Raw genomic sequence first — 19,736 nt, forward strand, 5'->3', positions numbered from 1 at the left:
GTCCTTGGAATAATTTTTAAAAGCACACTTCTGCTGTGCCCGGAAAAACTGCAGTGTCTTTGGGCAGAGGTGTTTTCCTGGCACAATGCAATGACTGGTATGTAGAGTTCTCATTGCTGTTGGGTTTGCATCTCCCAGTTTGGCTTCACTGACATTTCATTTTTCTTTGTGATAAAAAGTAGCCTGTTTCTTTAAAGATACGTATGAGCACTATGTGTAATGATTCTAGTAACAATTTCTGAAGTGCTGCTCAGAAGACTAATGCCCAATTTTGTCTACTTGCATATTACTGTTAGGTGGTATTAGTCTGAGGCTGATACCTTAAGAGGCCTGCTCTTAATCTGTGTTCCATACTGATTAATGAATAAGAATTACGTAATGATTCTGGCTTCTTGAAGATAAAATACATCTATGTGTGCATCTTATCATGAAAAATTAGTAAATTTGTTACTCTTGAGTATTGCTTCTGTTAGGAGTAGCAATGATGAAAGCCTTGCAAGAATAAGCAAGCCCAGGCCACACAGAAGGGCTGAAAACTTTAAAGATTATTCAGCACTTACAGAAAGGTGTTTGTAACGCAGGCAGTCTCAGCTTTCAAGTTCTTACTTCTGCCTCTGTCTCATTTGTCAACCAAGTCTCATTGGAACTTAGCTTTCCCTTGATGGTTAATGCCAGCAGTAATGCTCCATTAATCTGCTTCTGCTAGAATCTTTTTTCATTGCTTTTCCTGATGAATGAGATATTTTCCCTTTTCGGACAAGTTGGATTCTTAGATTCAAATGATGACATTTGCTCTGAGCTTCACGTGTCCTGAGTCACTTGTTAGAAACTACCAAGTAAAATCTGTCAGATGTAATCTTGGAGTGTTATACCTTACACACCTACATCAAGCTTTTATTCTGTTATTTTTAGTGGAAAGACAACCTACCCATTATTCCATTATTTATGATATTATTATTCCATTGTTGTGGAACTTCCTTGTTTTATTGCTTTCACTTATGTTCTGGGAAGCTAGCAAGTGAAAACTCGTTATTGTTTTCATCCTCCTTATATATTGTGCTGTATTTCTTCCTTTTCTGAGGCAAAACAGAAATGAGGGAAAGAGAAGACTGATAGTAAGAGGAGAAAAAGGTAGGAGACAAGCAAAACCAAGGTGAACATTTCAAGTTTGTGCATTTTTTCATAGAAGCTTTAATATCCTATTTAAAGGGTTTATAGTTATTCCATATGAAATAACAATAGCTTTATCTTAAAAAAAAAAAAAATCTAGCATTTCTAATGGTAATCAGCTTAGCAACACCAAGGTCAGTTGAGGACAAATTAGGCAAACTTTATCCAGTATGTCTCTAACCGATATTTAATATATTTTAAAATACTTCATCTGGGTTGACAAGATGTGCATACGGTATCTGAGCTACCAGACTGAGGAGTTGTAGCCTTTCGCCTTCCTCTCTCTGTCTCCTCACCGTGGTGCTTCACTCACAGTGTTACAGCATCAGACTTACATTATCAGTCCTCTTTAGTCACTAATGCTTCCAACATGTTAAAATGTTCAGTACAAATTAAAATCATAATTTGAGCACATTTCAGCTTCAAAATTACATTTTTTTTTCACAAACTCGTATTTTTTTTTAATAAGTAGTTAAGCCTTTTGAAATATATTGTGGATGTAGTCATGAATTATCTGCAGACAGTTATGTACTGAAGAAAACCTGACAAGTTTCAATCTCGCATTTCATAAACTAGCTTTTTGTGTATACAAAGAACATGTCAGCAGTTTGTATCTAAACAGCATGACAGTTGGCTTCTCCGTGTGGCAACTTGTGAAGAAAAATATTTGGGGACTGCACATTTGTGACATGATAAAATGTAATGAAATGTTCAGGAACTAGTTATTTAGAAGTATCTTGTATCCATACAACGAAAATAAAGGAATAAAACGTGCTTGCATTGCTGTATCGCAGTTCAGCTGCTGGTAATGTCTGAACACATTCAAAACATTCCAAATTCGGTGATGCTGTTGTTTTTTCCAAATAGGTATACTCAAATGTTACGTTTTAGCAGTGAGCTGTCTTTGCATCAAAGCAATATCTGCATTTATCTTTAAACTGTTTAGGTTTGTTGTTTTTTTTCCCCTCCATCCTAACTGTGGTGAGATGAGAGACGTACTGTGGTGACACATTCTGTTTGGATTTTGTGTTGAGGGACATGGTTTAGTGAGTACTAATGGTGATAGGAGGATGGCTGGACTGGATGATCTTGAAGGTCTTTTCCAACCTTGGTGATTCTGTGATTCTGTGATTCTCTATTAACTTCAGTGGGATCAGGAATCAGCTGCCGAGAAGAGAACAATATCGTTCCCTGATGTAGCTGAGCCAAAACAAGAAGTTACATACTTTCTTCGATCTGTCGCCATATTTCTGACTGCATCTTTCATGCTAGTCTAACAGTCATGGCAGTGCAGAATGCAAGGTCAGCTTGCTGATCTGCCTGAAGAGTTTGAAAGGAAATTTAAAAACAGGATTCATCTTGTGCTAATTGCGAGAGGAAAGTCATTGTTCACTTAGTATAGACTCCAAGCAGTGAGTCAACACACAACCACAGGATATTTAAATTGAGTATGATAAGAACTGAGAATGCCAAATGCAGTATTGCTGAAGTATTTTATTTTGTAAAAAACGAGCAAACAGGCTGAGTTTTGTGGAGAAGATATAAAGGCATATCATTCAATTTTTTTCTGATATAAATGCTATAAATGCAACTGGAAGATACTAAAATTCATGTTTAAAGCAGAAAAGGCTGAGCAGGGCACAGGAAGAAAACTAGGATGATCTAGAAGTAGTTTACATCCAGTTGAATGGCTATTTGAATAAGCACTGCAGCACACAGTCTTTCAAATAGAGTTGAGGATCATCAGCGAGCCTAAAACACATCATAAAATGCAGTGCATGAAAATAGTTTAAAACCCCCAAGCATTTTTATTATTACTTTGTCAAAGATGTAGATTCTTTTTTTATCTGTTTTTGTTTGTTGTCAAGCCTGCTGGTATATTAAGTATTTATAGTATATAAAATAATTTCTTGCGTTTTTTTTTGCTACTGCATCTCGTAAATTGTCTCAGATTTCTGTTCACGTTTGTCTTTTAATTTCTTGTGCCTCATCCATTCTTCTGAAATCAATAAACACCAAATAAGAAAAAAAAAAAAAAAACAGTTAATGAACTATGCAAAAGGTAAGTAGCTTCCTGGTGTGGTCGCTAGGGGGAAAAATGTTGGCTTTATCTCTCAGATATTCCCATGAGTCAAAACAGTCATGCAAATATCTGAGCTTTGTATCCTGAGTTTTCTTTCCTCATTTTCAAATTCTTTCTGTTACTTTCAGCCAAACATAAGCTAATAATGCTTCCAAATGCATACATCCTATTTAATTAAAAAAGTTCTTTCTACTATCTCAACTAAGTGATAAAAACCAGACGTTGTAGGGTGCAGGCCAGACTCCAGATTCTGATGTCCCTGAAACTATCTTTAAATAAAGAATTTTAATAACTTCTTTCTTGTTTCCTTCCTATGGTATCAACACACTCCTGGGTGTTCTCTCATCGTAATAATGTCCAGGGCCCCTAATTATATTTTTGTTTTGTAGTTGAGATTGTTTTTACTGCTTTTTTTTTTTCATTATGACTGTCCTCCTAGTATGTTTCTGCAGAATTCTTTTTTAGTTTGAGCTTATTTGTTTCACTGATAAATAGTTTGGCATACAGTTTTGCATTCCAAGCCATGCATCCTTTCATAGCCATGCATCCTTTCATAGCTTCTTTTATAATTATTAAAAAAAAAAAAAACTTGGAAAAAAAAACAACAGTAAACCTGTCCAGTTACATGACTCTTGAACAGAGGATCATGGGATTAGTCAGTAAGGCAAACATGGCAAATAAAATATCACCAGGACTTCAATGAAATATTTGGAAATGCATCATTCAGTTTTGCACTCAGCAAGTAAAGTTTACTAGGAATGATGGCACTGCCTGAAGCACTAGATGAGGGTGGATGTCCCAGGCTGGATGTGGGGCATGGTTCTGTCCTACCTGTTTTCTTGGTAAGTAGTAGAGAAAAGAAGGAAGGATTTTTATTGAAACAAATAGAATTCAGTTCGACTGAATAGTCTAACATATTTGCAATAAAGCAAATGCAGGATTGAAAACAATAAAATGACAGTACTTTGCGCCTAGTGTGACCTAGTGCTGCTAAGGCAATGTGGTCAAGAACAAGCTTGTTCCAGAACAGTCCAGGGAACAGAAATGCTGAATGAAATCTAGGAGCAGCATCAAGCAAGTGTATACAGCACAAACCAATGGAGCTTTGAATAGAGATACTGCTTAACATATATTACTTTTTCACAAGATTTTGTGATCACGCTGAAATAGTGATTTCAGTTCCATCTCAGGAAAATATTAAGGTGGTATATGAAAGAGCAGAAAATTAACATGGAGATTAAAAATTATGGTTTAAACAACAAATGTAAAAAAGAAAACAAAAACAAAAACACATGAAACTTACTGGTTATGATAATTAACAGTGTCTTGAGTGCAGTAGACTTATTAAGTTCCCTAAGGTTTGGATCTCAAGTCTTGACTTTGTGTTTACAGTTTCAGAGATAATTGTCACCAAAATTGGGAATATTGGTCATGTTTATTGTGCTTCTTGTTATCTCAATCCCCAAATTTGACAGATGCTTTTCTGTTCTTCTAAAACAGGTTTGAATATTCAGAATTGTTATGTAATTTGGATTAGAGTGCAACTTATTAAATAAAGCAAGTAGATGAAATTTAAAAATGTAAAACTCAGACTAAGTATTAGCAAACATTTAATTTCTGATACCAATCTGGCAGTATAAGTAATTGGGTTGAACATCTAAAACTAGATAGGAAAAGACAGGAAAATCAGTGATTCATTTTGTATTGGTTGGATGTGGTAGGATAACTAAGAAAACAGGTTTTCAATATCTGAAATTTCTGCTGCATCCAGGAAGTTGAAACTGCATACATGTGCATGCAAAGGACTCCAGAATTTTACCATATAATTGGAAAATCTATCAGCTTACATCTGACAAGGAAATCCCAAAGTATTCTGTTCTGCATGAGAATAAGGACTATAAAAAAAGGAATTATTTATTTTGAAATAAATAGGAAAGAGTAAATTTTTCAAGATTCTTAAATTGTCACAGATCATTTTGGTTTTTGAGCCTTGCTTTTCAGTTCTGCCATTTATCTGGCAGCTTAGTTTACTCAGATGGAGGGAGTGACAACATGACTTTGAATATCTGGAAATCCAAATCTGCAGGAAAGAATTTTTTGGAGGCTGAGCTTGCTTCTCTGCCTGCAGAAAGAATTGTTGCCTATTTAACCAGGCATTGTCCCAGTCAAAATTACATTCTGTTTATTAATTCAGGTTCCTTAGAATATTAGTATATATTTGTTTGATTATATATGTTGAGAATTCACTGGAAGGAAAGCAAATGTCAAGGATCAAGAATTGCACGTTACATTACTCTGATTGTATGAACAGCTTAGTGGAGGTTACAGAATCACAGAATCACAGAATTGTAGGGGTTGGAAAGGACCTCTAGAGATCATCGAGACCAACCCCCCTGTCAAAGCAGGTTCCCTACACCAAGTCACACAGGTAGGCGTCCAGGCGAGACTTGAATATCTCCAGAGAAGGAGACTCCACAACCTCCCTGGGCAGCCTGTTCCAGTGCTCCATCACCCTCACCGTGAAGAAGTTCTTACGCACATTTGTGCAGAACTTCCTATGCTGCAGTTTCTGGCCGTTTCCCCTCGTCCTGTCTCCACGTACCACTGAAAAGAGACTGGCCTCACCGCTATGGCCGCCACACCTCAGATATTTATAAACCTGGATCAGGTCCCCTCTCAGTCGTCTTTTCTCAAGGCTAAACAGACCCAGTTCACTTAGCCTTTCTTCATAGGGGAGATGCTCCAGGCCCTTCACCATCTTTGTGGCCCTCCGCTGGACTCTTTCCAAGAGATCCCTGTCTTTTTTGTACTGGGGAGCCCAGAACTGGACACAGTACTCCAGATGAGGCCTTACCAGGGCAGAGTAGAGGGGGAGGATCACCTCCCTCGACCTGCTGGACACGCTCTTTTTAATGCACCCCAGAATGCCATTGGCCTTTTTGGCCACGAGGGCACACTGCTGGCTCATGGCCAACCTGTCCTCCACCAGGACACCCAGGTCCTTCTCTGCAGAGCTCCTTTCCAGCAGCTCATCCCCCAGCCTGTATTGGTGCATGCAATTATTCCTCCCTAGGTGTAAGACCCTACACTTGCTTTTGTTAAACCTCATCCAGTTTCTTACTGCCCAGCTCTCCAGCCGGTCCAGGTCTCGCTGAATGGCAGCACAGCCTTCAGGCGTGTCAGCCAATCCTCCCAACTTTGTATCATCAGCAAACTTGCTGAGGGTGGCCACTATCCCCTCATCAAGGTCATTGATGAAGATGTTGAACAAGACCAGACCCAGCACAGACCCCTGGGGGACACCACTGGTCACAGGTCTCCAGCCAGACTCTGCACCACCAACGACGACCCTCTGCGCTCTGCCAGTCAGCCAGTTCTCAACCCACCTCACTGTCCACTCATCTATCCCACACTTCCTCAGCTTTGTTATAAGGATGTCGTGGGAGACAGACAGTATCAAATGCCTTTCTAAAATCAAGGTAGACTACATCTACCGCTCTTCCCCCTTCCACCCAGCATGTGACAGCATCATAGAAGGCCACCAAGTTGGTCGAGCGCGACCTCCCCTTGGTGAACCCATGCTGATACTCCTGATAACCTCCTTTTCTCCCAGTTGTCTGGAGATGGCATCCAGCACAAGCTGTTCCATCACCTTTCCAGGGACAGAGGTGAGGCTGACAGGCCTATAATTACCCGGATCTTCCTTCTTGCCCTTTTTGAAGACCGGAGTGGCATTGGCTATCCTCCAGTGTTCAGGGACCTCCCTGTTACCCTTTTGTAAGAAGGGACCAAGAAACACACAAAACTCATCATCAGTTCATATTTCTGCTGACCGGAGTTCTGGAAGTGAACAGGGTGAATGGAGAAGAATTTCAGCTTTATAGCATGTTTTCTATAAAAAGCTCCCTTTTGATGTCTCTGTTTCATTCTTCTCGTTTTCCATATCAAAGCTAAAACTTCCTTTTCCTGCAATTCCTCCATTTTACATCAGTTTGCAGCACAGTGAATTAACTCGTCCAAATCAGGAGTCAATAATGTATTGCTTAAGGGGGCACCTAATCACTGATTAATAGTCCTAAAAAAATCACAAGCCTTTCCAGATGACATTTTCATTTTCAGTAAATTGAAGTGGGTTTAGCAAACAGCTGCTTTGTACAGAGTAAGGATTAGACATCTTACTCTTACATGGAGCATGCAGTAGTTATTTTATATGAGGAATCATGAAAGAGCCAAGTAACTCTGGATTATTGATCTATTTGTCTCCTGGGAGTTTGTGAACGAAAAATGTTTTGCCCTCTTGTTCTTAATTCAGTTGCCATTAGCATAGAGGTTACTCCAGGATCACTGTGAAAGGAATTGATATAATTCCTACAGTGCTGAAAGAATGTTTCTTCTCTAAATAAAAATATATGGAAGTTAACATAAAAAAAAAAAAAAAAAAAACAGTGTTTGGTAACTTAGAAACCACAGTGTTTTACAGAATGAAGATCAATCAAAAGCTATGGCTTAAGGCCTTGTAGAATTGTGCTTTGCACATAAACAGCCTAACTGTAGTGTAAGCAGTAATTATTACTCCATCTCCTAATAGATCCATTTACACTTATTTTGTTTGACTGACATCATAAAAGGTAAACTAGCTCAATTTTGTGTGTGGTATAAATATACTTCTGATTTCATTATAATCGCTTACAGTAGTTTGATTTGTCACAGCGGATGAGATCTTCCCTCATTCACACTTCTAAAATCCTCTTGATATAACAGAAATGTAACTACAAAACTTTGTGCAAGCTATGATACAGTGAATAGCATTTGCAATAATACATGAATCATAGTTTGCCCTTCTTTATACCCAAGTAACAGGGAGTGCTTTGTAGTAATTTTTACAGTATGTTTTCTTATATTTAGGAAAACAACTGTGTCTTTTATAACAATGAACAAGGAACTGCAAAAGTCTCCAAGCTCAGTGCAGGTGTTTACAGCTTTTTGCCTTTCTCTTGACGTATTTTGTGCCAGCATGCGTAACGGACTGGCTGCTTTTCAGCATACACTTTTCCTGGGAGCCTAGCAGGAGCCTCCGAATGTGCCTGCCTCCCTGGGTTACATCGTGTTCCCTCTTGCGTTCCCTTTCTTGCTCTTCTGCCACACTTTGCTGCCTATTTGAATTTTTTTCACCTTCAGAGCAGAAGCAATTTGGCTTTTTTAATTTTACTACTCTTTTAAAGAACTTGGCATGCTTCTCTTTATGCTCGACTGGTTCTCAGCATCGGCTTGAAGCTGGGCCAGAAGGTGCTTTGGCCCCACTGCAGCTGCCAGCTGCAGGCCTCACGTTTTACTTCCCAGCCTGCTCTCTGCAGGGCCTTCTCAGAGACCAAGGCACCACACCCTCCCTGGCAGTCCTCGGACAGGAGCTGTTTGCATGGCATGTGGAAAATTTCCTCCTGTAAGGATCACCAATATGAGTTTTCAAAGCCTTTCTCCATTGCTGTGTGTGTTTGGTAACGGAAAGGGAGGCATGGCTGCATGCCAATGGAGCCTGGGCTACCAGTGTGAGCAGTGCTGAACCCAAAGGGAAGAGGTTGCAAGAAACTGAAAGGAGGGCAGCTAGCATGACGATCACACTAGCCCCTCAAAAAGCGGATCTGGGATCTGTGGGTGAAGGAGAGGAAGGCTACGAGAAATCTGAACAGGTGCAATAATTTGTGTTTGAGAAAGGGACCATACACAAGGAACTATTTCTTTTCAGAAAGAGCGGTGGGGCAGTGGCACAAGCTGCCCAGGGACGTGGTGGAGTCAACGTTCCTGGAACTGACCAAGAGCCGTGTGGATTTGGCACTGAAGGACGTAGGCAGTGGGCATGGTGGGGGCGGGCTGACAGCTGGACTAGGTTGTCTTACAGGTCTTTTCCAGCCTTAGTGATTCTGTGATAGTGGCCACCCTCAGCAAGTTTGCTGATGATACGAAGTTGGGAGGATTGGCTGACACGCCTGAAGGTTGTGCTGCCATTCAGCGAGACCTGGACAGGCTGGAGAGCTGGGCAATAAGAAACCGGATGAGGTTCAACAAAAGCAAGTGTAGGGTCTTGCATCTAGGGAGGAATAATTGCATGCACCAGTACAGGCTGGGGGATGAGCTGCTGGAGAGGAGCTCTGCAGAGAGGGACCTGGGCGTCCTGGTGGACGACAGGTTGGCCATGAGCCAGCAGTGTGCCCTCGTGGCCAAAAAGGCCAATGGCATTCTGGGGTGCATTAAGAAGAGCGTGTCCAGCAGGTCGAGGGAGGTGATCCTCCCCCTCTACTCTGCCCTGGTAAGGCCTCATCTGGAGTACTGTGTCCAGTGGGCTCCCCAGTACAAAAAAGACAGGGATCTCTTGGAAAGGGTCCAGCGGAGGGCCACAAAGATGGTGAAGGGCCTGGAGCATCTCCCCTATGAAGAAAGGCTAAGTGGACTGAGTCTGTTTAGCCTTGAGAAAAGACGACTGAGAGGGGACCTGATCCAGGTTTATAAATATCTGAGGTGTGGCGGCCATAGCGGTGAGGCCAGTCTCTTTTCAGTGGTACGTGGAGACAGGACGAGGGGAAACGGACATAAGCTGCAGCACAGGAAGTTCTGCACAAATGTGCGTAAGAACTTCTTCACGGTGAGGGTGATGGAGGACTGGAACAGGCTGCCCAGGGGGGTTGTGGAGTCTCCTTCTCTGGAGATATTCAAGTCTCGCCTGGACGCCTACCTGTGTGACTTGGTGTAGGGAACCTGCTTTGACAGGGGGGTTGGTCTCAATGATCTCTAGAGGTCCTTTCCAACCCCTACAATTCTGTGATTCTGTGATTCTGTGACCTCAGAGTTATGTGCCTGTGTGTGTATGTGCCGTACCCTGAGTGCTCTGGAGATGGCCAAAGGAGGAGCGGGGGACCTACAGACTGCCTGAGGCCCCTGGCAGTAGCTTCTGAGATCAGATATTCATACCGTGACATTTCTGCACAACAGGCCTTTGCTGACATGGCTGACAGACAATCTACAATCTGTTCAAACTGTGACTAAATCTAGCAATGGCTTTGAGTAGACCTCTGCTTAGAAACCACTGCTGTGTCCTACCTACGCCCACATAATCCCCTGTGTGAAATGATGACCCTTTGCTTCTCCCTGAAATTCAGTGGCATGCTTTCATTCCTTATTTCATTATTGTTTTTACTTGAGCAACTTTCAAGTCCAGCGCTACATACTGGCCTCAGCATCGCTCAGAAATCTCAGTAAGAGTTAAGAATTGAAAGAGATTTTTAAAATGCTATTCAGCTTCTTTTGAAGTCAGCATGAGTTAATATGCAGAATTGAAAAAGCATGATACTATAGATTAAGACAGTGTTTGTGTAAGGCTGCCCTTCAGCAAACACATTTACTCTGAGCAGAATGCACTGATAGTGTATATCTACAGTGCCAAAAGATTATTTCTTACGGGCTGTGTTGGAAATAAATAAAAATTCATACCTCATTTTTTTTGTAAACAAAAAGCAGCTGTCTGCAGCACTAGACATTAAGCTAGGAACTCCTGAAAGATTTATGTTAACTAAGAGCATTTAATAAGTTCACAATGTGAGTGCTAATGAATGAGTTGATTTTAATATGAATCATATTTTACTGTAGAAACATCTTTATGTTTTGACTACCCACAGTTTAATTTTATCCTTATTTGACATTCTTGGTAGGCAAGGCCAAAAGCAAACTGGGATATCCAGTACTACAGATCCAGATAAAAAGAAAAAAATAAGAGAACCCTGAGATAAATCTGAGTCATCTGAAGCACAGCTGAGAAAACAGAGAAGTGTCTGAACTCAAAGCAGCACTCCCTAGCTGGTAAGAATGAAGTCCAGCATCACCAATCTCACTGCAAAAAGTGTGAAAGAAGGACCACGGTGGTTAAGAAAGAGAGAGAAGAGAGACCTGGGAGCAAAAAAATAAGGAGGGCTGCTTGGTTTTTCCAGTATTCAGCTTGCTAGCTGAGAAGCACGACTATGTTCTGCTTCATAGAATCACAGAATATCCCAAGTTGGAATGGACTCACAAGGATCATCCAACTCCTTCATTCATTGTCTCAGCTGCCTTTGTGCAGCAAGGCAGCTGCCTTGCTGATGGACAGACAAAGCTGGATTCTCCAACAACAGGACCCTAACTTCACAGTCACTGAGTAATTAAAAACAGGCAAACATGTGTACGCTTGTTAAAATACAGCACTGCACTTGTAAATGTAATTGAACTGTGATTAATTCCTCACATTTCATTATAAACTAATACAAATCCATTACAGGGCAATGAATGGGTCCTGCTAATAGCAAGTTCATATCTTCTCTGTTCTGCACAGTCTGCAGCCACACACAACTTTGCAAAGGCTGAGCCAACACTAGCATGATGTTTTGGTGGCACTTCCTGCCTCCTTTCCACATATGAACGGGACATTGCAAGCTGTCAGTATGTTTAGTATCAGAATCTTAGCACATCTTGAAAGTCTTGTATGCATACTTCAGGATATATTAAAGCATTTCTGCTTTTCCTGAGCTAAAGAGAAACTTGTTTTTCTCTCCCTTGAAACAAACCCTGCAGGGCCAGATGGATATTATCTTATTGCCAGTGACATGAAGACAAAATCTCAGATAAGGATTATCTCAGAGTTATCCTTCTTGACAAATGGGTTGTGAAGCCATTATTTCATCTTTCAACAGTTTCCAGTCATGCCTTAGCCAAACGAGCACCAACAAAGTCTCTGTAGCCTGACCATAGGCGTATATTTTCTTTTCCCTTTTTATCCTGTGCATTTCAGGGTTTTTCATTCTGCTGGGTGAAAAGCATATGCATAGACTAAGCGCATTTAGAGGGCTTTATGTGTTCCTTGTTTGGTTAGCTCAATGACATACAGAATCACCCACCAGCTATTTCATCAGAGGCACAACCCATCTGCATGCAGCTCTGGCTAAGAAATTCTTCAGAAATGCCCATGCTCTGTCAAAAACACTGATTCTTTGACAGTGACTTCCACCATTTGCTTCTCCCCCCCAAATTATTGCATCCAGTTTTACTCCTCAGACATTTGGGGAAGCAGAAAAAGGCACAAAAGGGAAAAAAATATTGAAGTGTATTTTTAGTTCCCTTTATTGCATTTCAGTACAATTGCTTTCTGGTTTCAAAGGAAGTATAACTGAAACTCAATGTGGTTTTAGAATAAGGAAAATGTTAGATAAAAAATAACATTTTAAATCAGGGAAATGATCTCTGAATTAAAATACTTTATTCTTGTGGCTTTGCAGAATCACCTTCCCTTTGCCTTTAGCGTAGTCAGAACAATTTTCATGCCAAACCAATATTTGAATTCTTGTTCTTTCCAAAGAAAACTAGTGGGTGGGTTTCTGTCTGGGAGCTAAACCAGAGAATTTCCCTAGAGTTTAGCTGCAATCCAGCTTTGGGGAGGCCAGCATCCAGTCCATCACACTGGTTTCCATCAGTAGTGTCACGTAGCAGATGCAGGAAAGCTTTATACTAAGATTGTTATGAGGACTGCTCTGAAAGTAATGCCTCCTATTTTGTATGTTGGCCCACAACACCAGAGGCAGATGTTGGTGCTATGACTGTAGACGTTGAACCTTCCCACTAATATGCTGTTCCATTTTGGTGCCTTGTGACAGATGGCAGAAGAGGGGCACTCTGACACAATGGTGACTGTCATGGAAGTGTGTATGAAGCAAAGGTGTGTCACTGAATTCCTCCAGGTGGAATGGCACCCACTGACATTCATCAATATTTACTGAATATTTCTGGAGACCAAGCATTGGATGTGAGCACACTTAGGTGGTGGGTGGCACTTTTCTGCTATGTTGACGGCAACAATGGGACACCAGTGCAGACTGTTACAAGCACGGCATGCAGCTCTTCTTCATCACTGGCAGAAATGCACAGCTTTGATGGTGACTGTGTTGACAAACAGTGTTTTGTATCTGAATTTTGCTCTATCAAATAGTGTTATTATGCTGTTTGTATCTGCTGTAGTTTCCATGGAAATAAACAGGAGGTATTACTTTTGGAGCAACCTACATACAATGCCTCTTTTCCCAGTGATCATGCTAAAAATGTAGTCTACAGCAAACACTATTCCTTTTTTTACAGGAGTGATCCTGTGCTTTCAGGCACATGGCACAACATTCAGCCATGAGCCATGTCTTTAACTGGCTGCTATTGCTAGTTCAACCCAAAAAGAAAACATTGAGAATATTCAGAAGAAAATATCCTATAACAAGTTTAACTTTGCTTTTTGTTTGTTTGTCTGTTTTTCCTATGGCACAGTTAACAAAGGGATGATTAACAAAGATGGACAACATTACAGTCACTGTGGGCAGCTGAAGCTGACCAAGTAAGTACAGCATACCAAGTCAAGCAAGGAAGGGGCATAATATTTGCCCTGCAAAAAAAAAAAGAGAAGAAACACTCCTCACTTGCAGGAAGAAAATTTTGACTGGGAAATAGCAGGAAGCTTGCATGAAAAGCAGTAAGACAAATAGATCTGATCTCGGTGGCCCATGTCAAAATTCCTCTGGATGGCAGCAAGACTGGGATCCAACTGTAATCATGCAGCTGCAGCTGCCAGGGAACATTAGTAACCTATGCACGTGAAAACCTTGGTGCTTCCACTTGGTGCATCTTCCAGCAACACACCTCTTTTTGGGGCAGGGTAGTTTTTAACTCTAATACTGTCAGTGCGCTGTTGATTGTGCACCAACACAAACTGGGGAACCAGCTGGATACAGATCTCATCAACTCTTTCTGAGATGTGTTGCAGATGGAGCACAGAGACTCTCAGACTCTAAGATGATATATGAATCCTGAGGCAAAAGAAGACCTGAACCCAAATAATCAGCTGGGGCTTTTACCATCTGACTGACTTCTTCTATAATCTTTCTGGATATTGACAAAAAATAAGCTGTTTATTTCACCAATAATCTAATAATATAGAATTTGTATTATATGCATATGCACACAAGTGCAAAAGATAGAAATTTGTTTATGTTTTTTAGGTAATATTTATGAACTAATGACTTTTTATGTAATACATGCACTGCTTCTGCAAATACAAATTATAGATATACATATGCTTTTAAAATGTGTTAGTATGACACTTGTAAGACATGTCTCTCAATGAAGAATTAATATTTCTTTTTTTCTCACTTCATTTCTCATTACAATGCACAAGAAAGCAGTTTCAACTTATTTTGGCGGACTTGCACTTAAGACGTGTAGCATTCATTTGCAATACTGCTCTCACAATGTTGCCATGCTATTAAACTTCTTTGAAGTTCTTCTCTGAAAGGTTCTTTGCAAAGGTTGTGTATAAGGCTTTGCAACAGGGAGGTTTGGAATTGTTTTTCTGAAAATTATTCTAAAAAGTCTGTCCTTTTCAAGGTCTTGGCCAGGTGCACAGCTATTTTCCTCTTTCCATTTTCTTTAACTCTGCAGCACAGAATAATAGTCCCTATCTAAAATTTTATATATATAATGCATTGCAGACTCTACCACATACTTCCCTTTTCAGCAGCTTTATTGAACACCAAGGCACTTTCAGTGAGTGATTCTTCTGCCTGTCCAACATTCAGTCTCTGAGATCAGCCAAACATAGGGACCAGTTCTACCACCATTACACTCATGGTGCTTTCTTTACATTACATTCCCAAACCTCAATGGATCTCTCATAAATTGCTATAATCTGTATCAAGAGTTCTCAGCATCTGTCTCATGCTCACCTGCATCACCAAACAGCCTCATGAGGAAGGTATCTCCATGAATACTGACCAGCCAGCAACAGCACAACAGCCAGTCCCCTGGGTGAAAGCTCCCTCCAGGTTTCGCCACTGCCACAGAAAGGAGAACCAGAGCCCCCAGTGTACTCCAAAGCTATCCTGCATGGGATCTCAGCTCATCACAACACAGGAGAAACATGAGAAGCTGACTTGTAACCAATGCTCTTCACTCAGTGTTGTCAAGCGCACATGTCAGTGGGCTGGTAGATCGAACCTATGTCCATAATGATAGAGGAGGAGCCAAGTGGTCTACCAGTAAAGACCCCAGTCTGCTTCAAATGTTGTTGGTTCCTTTCCTGATGAATGCCACAAATATCCTGCACAGAACACAGCACTGACCTGGTTAATGCAGCACACACTGGGCTGGTAGTGGCACTCTTCTAAGGCTATTCCTCCAGGAAGCTCACCAACATCCTTGCAGGATCAGTCTAAAGCTATGCTTTGACACTGTGCCTTTTGCACAGAGAGGCAACCCTAAGGTTTTTGCATACATTGATACATACATGAAAAAGCAGATACTTTCCCTAGTCCCAGGCAGTTGCAGTAAAGATCCATAGAGAACCTGAATAATCATAATTTCTTAGTGTGTTAAGGAGTTCAGACTATGGAAAGAAGACAGTTCTGAGAAACAGATTTTATAGACTGAGCTGAACAGATTTTTGGCATTATTTGTAAGCCAGTCATTGTTAAGCCTTTGTACTTAGAAGAGCAATTATGACTCCTTTGGAAACATCCTTAGTTGAACTCTTAAAATAATAAAAACACTCCTCCGTAAGACCACATTAACATATGGTTTTCGTAATGACAGCACAAACAAATCACCCACTCATCAAACACGTTTAGGAAGAAGACAGGAACAAACAGAACAAAAAATTTCTACAGATTACTTACAGGTCATGACCAATTGAGGGGAAAAAAAAAAAGTGAACTAAACTGAATTCAAAATTTGTCTATGGGATATTGAATACAGATAAAATATGCAACACACAAATAACCAAAACCAAAAATACCATTAAACTTTGTAAGGCAAAATTTATAGATATCAAGCTGCAAAACTGTATTTCAAGCTGAGGATGCCTAGCTTTCTAGTTTACTTTTTAACTTTGGTGATGCATCATCAGTAAGCAAGAAAGAGAAGGTGTGTTTGCACCAGTGACCAGCTGGAATATCTTTGCTGGACTTGACACCACCCAGGATCTTGTGGGCAAGTCCCAGCCAAACCAGAGCCTTCACTACATGCACTGCTTCACCCCCAAGAGCAGCAGCAGGAACCTGCATTCTTGAAGCTCGTGTGCATCTTCTTGGGGCTGAGCACAGCAAACAAACTGGACTACCAGCAATGGCCAGCACAGTTCCCCTGCAGCTCCCTGTGATAGCATCAGCATGATGTCAGTGCAGAGGAAAAAGAGCAAATAAGATCCACGTTCAAAATGGAGTTTGTAGTCTGACAGACACCCAGAGGGAGCCTTTACTGTGAAACAATTCAAAAAATGAGCGTGAGCAAATTCCTCTAAGAAGTGTTTTTGCCTACATGTAGTTCTATTGTTTTTGCTTGCTATCTTCCAAGTGAATCTATATCTTGTGAATAAAAGAATGGATGAGAAAACTCTGTGCACTCATTTTCCAGTTGGGAAAGGGGCCAAAGCAGATCTTTCACACTTGTCATTCCCTCAAAGCAGAATCACTGAGCAACCCAAGTTGGAAGAGACCCACAAGGATCATTGAGGCCATCCCCTAGTTCCACACAGGACCACCCAAAATCAAGCTCTATGTCTGAGAGCACTGTCCAGACGCTCTCAGAACTCCGGCACTGGTGGCCGTGCCCACAGCCCTGGGCAGCCCGTTCCATGCCCACCGCCCTGTGGTGCAGCCCCTTTCCCTGACCCCCAGCTGCCCCTCCCCTGACACAGCTCCATGCCGTTCCCTCGGGCCCTGTCGCTGTCACACAGAGCAGAGCTCAGCGCTGCCCCTCCGCTCCCTGTGAGGAGCTGCAGCCGCCATCAGGCCTCCCCTCAGCTCCTCTGCTCTGCGCTGAGCACAGCGAGGGTTCTCAGCCACTCTCATACATCTTATCCTCTACACCCTTCCCCATCCTTGTAGCCCTCCTTTGGACATTCTCTAATAGTTTTATGTCCTTAGATTTTGGCACCCAAACCTGCACCCATACTGGAGGTGATGCTGCACAGCACAGAGCAGAGGGGACGCCCAGTGGCAGTGCTGGGCCCGGTGCACCCCAGGTATAGGTTTGCCCTTTTGGCAGACAAGACTAAAGTACAGCTCTGAAGAATGAAGGCTGAACAGGAGCTCCTGCTACTGCATCCTGACTGTTTCAGCAGTCTGTAGGACTGCCTAGATAGTAGCAGCACTGGGAAATATGTGGTAATAAAACTTATGTAGATAGAGCCACAGTGTCTTGAGTTAATGGCAGGAAGAGGAACTAGGTTTCCTCTTCCAATCTTTAGCCAAGCCATTTTCAGATTCAGTCAAGATCAGCATTTCTGCTGCTACCAATATTTAGTTCAGAATTACATCCCAATTTTCTTCAGCAGGCAACACTGTCTCTGCCTTGCTGTTTTGCTGAATGCGTTTCACAGTAGTGCTTGGTCTCATAGCTCTCACCTTCATGTTCTGCAGAAACCACTGTTGAGCCCTTGAAAGCACCGTAAGTGCTGAAGTTGATCAGTGCTGATGAGTTGCGGTACAGAGTATGCTTCCATAATAATAATAATAATAATAATAATAATGAAAATCAGAGGGAAAAGAGGAACATTATCTGCCTTTGAACAGTTTTATCAGCAGCAATAGCTGCTTTCAATTTTTGTCCATCTGTGTTACCATTTCATCACCATATCAACATCTGAGTAATGAAAAATGAGAAAAATTAACAGTGCTCATGGAAACAGTGCTGTCATATAGTCTACTAAATTATTGTTGAGCTTTGAAAGGTAACTAAATCGCAGTTGATCCTGTGGGGAATTTCTTGAGAAATAATCTTTATTATAAAGAAATTAGTGAAGTTAATGTTGTCATTGTGAAGTTAAGAAGAGTCCTGATGATAAAGTGCCATAGCTCTTCATGAGTGCCACAAGAAATGCACCTTTCATTTGTCAGTCTCTCTCCCCACTTGCCAAGGGCCTCGATTTTTGCAAGAAAATTAGCCTTGAAAAGCAAGGGGGATTGTAGAGCTGCTAAAGCAAGTTATTCCTTTGGCCACAGCTGGTCCTGTGCTCCAGAAGTCCCACATTTGACTGTGTGGCCACACACATTTTTTCAGTTATCAGGAGGAAATTCACTTAATGTTACTTCAGCCAAAAAGAAGAACCCCAGAAGAAGCTTTAGGAGGACTCTTCAGAAGCTTGAGGTGAGTGGAGCTGGGCATTTCAGTATAACCTGGGCCTAGGAGAGCAGTATCAGATCAGAGACTTTTCCTTGCCTTCAGAAATGACTTGCATTAATTATCTTTTCTCTCTGTATATTGTCTAGTGTTTACTTGTTACAGTTCTGTATTGTTTTTCATTTCTTGCAAGAAAATGAAAAACATCGTTACCACATTTCCCTTCAATTTAGGATTTTTAGCCTTTTCTTGGTACAGGATTTCATTACCATAAGAGCCTGACATTGTTTGGGCTCTTTGCCACTCAGATGGCATTTCTGGAGGGTCCTCGACTTTTTCATTGTGTATTGTTTTTACATCTGCCCTTACCACTTATTATTCTATTACTGTTAGCTTTGTAAAAAGCTATTCAAAAGAGGTTTTTTTTTTTTTTTTCTGAAATGTTTATATGCACTGAAGCTACAGAAACTTAATGGGAACATCTGTTAATGGTGTAAGTGGTATGTGTGATTGATTCATCATTTTAGCTGCTCTAACAAAGTAACTCCTTACATTTTCTTTGTGAGACAGATGGCCAGGAAGGTCCTCAGCCCATGTTCTTGCTCTCCCCACTCATTGGTCATAGTTACTTGAGTAATGGTGGTAGGCAACTCCTCAATACCTACCAAGATGGTCAGGTATTTGTCTGTGAAGGAAAACTTCAAAATAAAAGTGTATCACTGCATTCATGAACAGGGCTGAGAGCTGTTCAAATAATTTCTACAAAGTAATGCCATGCTACAGTCAGCATCCTTTCTTTCAGTTTTATAATATGGAATGCAACCAACCAGAGGTTACCTCCAGAAAGTTAAAAGCTTTTTATTTTTTACTTATAAGAAAACTACAAATCAAGAACACACATTTTGCGTAACCCTTAAAAAAAAAAAACTCTTACATGGGAAGTTTTTTTGTAAACAACAAAATTTTTAAAAGGAATATGACAACAGCTGCAGCTCATTGAGACCCATGTCAGGCAAAAGACAACACTCCAGTGTCTTTTAAGACTTACTGGAGATGGCTCCATTCCCCTTCCCGCCCTTTATTAGGCTAGTTATTAAAGGAAGCCTCAAATTAGCTCAGGACTCCAATCTTTATGAAGCATTTTGACTGTATAAGATTAACCCCTCTTGAGTCACAGCAGACATCTACTTCTGCAGCTTGCTCCCAACACTTCAGTATTAGCTACCTCGCAGAGATACCCTAAGGCAGCATGAGTTCAGTTTCACCAGATGCATTCTCCACTGCATAAACTAGCTCCCCTCTAGCCACATGCATATCA

The sequence above is a fragment of the Meleagris gallopavo genome, chromosome 1 (genome assembly GCF_905368555.1).
Source record: "Meleagris gallopavo chromosome 1, MGAL_WU_HG_1.1, whole genome shotgun sequence".
In the NCBI taxonomy this organism is placed as follows: Eukaryota; Metazoa; Chordata; class Aves; order Galliformes; family Phasianidae; genus Meleagris; species Meleagris gallopavo.